The sequence below is a fragment of the Microtus ochrogaster genome, unplaced genomic scaffold, assembly GCF_000317375.1.
Source record: "Microtus ochrogaster isolate Prairie Vole_2 unplaced genomic scaffold, MicOch1.0 UNK105, whole genome shotgun sequence".
NCBI classification, from domain to species: domain Eukaryota; kingdom Metazoa; phylum Chordata; class Mammalia; order Rodentia; family Cricetidae; genus Microtus; species Microtus ochrogaster.
In genome coordinates this window covers 179450-179852 of record NW_004949203.1, presented here as the reverse complement: position 1 = coordinate 179852, position 403 = coordinate 179450, and the positions used below count along the sequence as shown (strand labels likewise).

The window sequence follows — 403 nt, the reverse complement described above, 5'->3', positions numbered from 1 at the left end:
CCCTTTTGTTTCATTTTCTACTTATTGCCAAGCTATAAGTTTTCTAACTGTAGAAGACAAATCCATAAAGGACATGTTTGCTAAAAGAAACAAAATTTGCCCCAAACCTAAAATAACTTTTGTTTTATTTCTTTGTTTGTTTATTTAGTGTGTGCGTGTGTTTGTGTCTGTGCATGTGCGCGCATAGCCATGTCGTGGTGTGCTCCACATGTGGACGTCATGAGGGAGTTAGTTCTTTTTCTGTCACGTAGGCTCCAGGAACCAAACGCAGCTCATCAGTCTTGGTACCAAGCTTAACTGCTGAGCCATTTCACCAGACCAAGATTTCTTTCTGAATAATGGAATAATTACAAGCTTGATTTGAGAGATGTTTTGATGGGAGTACAGCTCAGCAGTAGAGAAC

The 403-nt window shown here is 39.7% G+C and overlaps 1 protein-coding gene across 4 annotated transcripts in view; it reads left to right on the top strand.

Annotated features, from left to right (window-relative positions):
* The window catches only part of Tmem260 (transmembrane protein 260), a 74247-nt gene that overhangs the window by 15904 nt on the left and 57940 nt on the right, over window positions 1-403 (top strand). The gene's annotated exons all lie outside the window — the stretch shown is intronic.